The sequence below is a fragment of the Mandrillus leucophaeus genome, unplaced genomic scaffold (genome assembly GCF_000951045.1).
Source record: "Mandrillus leucophaeus isolate KB7577 unplaced genomic scaffold, Mleu.le_1.0 Scaffold538, whole genome shotgun sequence".
Classification (NCBI taxonomy): Eukaryota; Metazoa; Chordata; class Mammalia; order Primates; family Cercopithecidae; genus Mandrillus; species Mandrillus leucophaeus.
The window spans coordinates 1419367-1421158 of NW_012105786.1; positions in this window are offsets into that span (position 1 = coordinate 1419367).

Below are 1792 nucleotides of genomic sequence, written 5' to 3' on the forward strand. Positions count from 1 at the left end.
GCAGTACATACACCCCTTCTGTACTGTCCTCACCTTGAGTATTACTGCCTTAAGCCTAGGTTTGCATAACAATCTCTAAACTTCCCACCAATATATTGAGCAGAATTAAAAATGGGTACACTCTTAAAACAGCAACAACAGACAGCACCCATAAAGCTATGAAGAATCCAGAAGGCTTCTTTTGCAATCCATATGCTACTGCTTACGGATAGGGATTCAGGGATTCTATAGGCTCTTTAATATGCTTTCTTGAGCTTCAAGCAAGCCGCATTGAAGAATAAGTAAGCCTGGCCATGGTCATTTTATTAAAAGTAATTTGTAGCCTGGCGCAGTGGCTCACGACTGTAATCCCAGCACTTTGAGAGGCCGAGGCGGATGGATCACTTGAGGCCAGGAGTTCGTGACCAGTCTGGCCAATATGATGAAACACCATCTCTACTAAAAATAGAAAAATTAGCCGGGTGTGGTGGCACACTTCTGTAGTCCCAGCGGCTCGGGAGGTTAAGGCATGAGAATCGCTTGAACCTCAGAGGCAGAAGTTGCAGTGAGCTGAGATCGGGCCACTGCTCAACAGCGTGGGACAGAATGAGACTCTGTCTCAAAAAACAACAGAAAAAACCTAAGTTGTATTTGGGAAAAGAGCAGACTAATCTTTAATCTCTCAGATTCGAAACTAGTAAGATACAAACCCACTTTCACTCCTATTTATTATGGTTTGCAGCAACCTTGCAATGTAATACTAGCTTCATTTCACTAGAATACAATATGATATAAACCGATCATGCAAAAAAAATTTCTCTTTTAGCAAGATTTAGATACCAAAGAAACTTGACTGTCTCTTCACTAATACTTAAAAGGAGCTTTTTAGTATTTAAAACAAAATTTAAGCTTTTCCAGGAGCCCACTGATTTTTCACTGCTGCATCCCCGGCACATAACACGGAAGAGGCTTGCAATACAAATGTGACGTCCGGGCTGTGACCAAGGCCTTACCAGTCTATTCCAAGAGGAAGATGGCAGCTGATACTGACTTGATCTTCAAGTTCAGGACATAGACTGTGTCACTCTTGCTCCTTTCCAATACCTTTGTTTCTATTCCTTGACCAGTAAAAATTATCTGAAAGGTAGAAACTCAGGGACAGTGACAACCATTGACCTTGGCAAAGCTGAAACTAAATAGCAAAGACAGGCACCATCTTTACCAGGTACTGTTGCAGGGATGACATTAAAAAGAAGAAATGATTCCCCTCACCACTACTAGGAACGTTCAGTCTAAAACGAATAGCTGAAGGAAAAACTAGAACACACTAAGAATCTCAGAGTTACTGTTATTCATCAGAACCAGTACAGCATTGCAATCATTTGGGAGGAGTGGGTACAGACCCTTCACGATTTGCCCCAACCTACTTTTCCAGCTTTTCTCCACGACTTCCACCAGACATCATTCTACACTTCAGCTCTAGCTAAGCTAGATCGTCTCCTCCACAAGCTATATCCTTTCTATCCTGTTCCTTGTGCCTGGAATGTCCTGCTGCTTGCCACCCATCCAAAACCAATTCATCCACTTCAACCTCTTTCCCTTGAGAAGGTATACACTCTCTCCTTCCCCATAAGGAGTATTCATCCATGCCCCATCAAAACTTAAGGAAGGACCAGGAGTTTAAATGAATACAAAACGCCTCCCTGCTAGCTTACAGCAGACCTCTGTCATGTACGCTATATAATTACTGCTTGCCAGTGACTGTGTTTGTGAGGCTGTGAACATCTTCAAGGATGGTAGCATTTATCTTTGT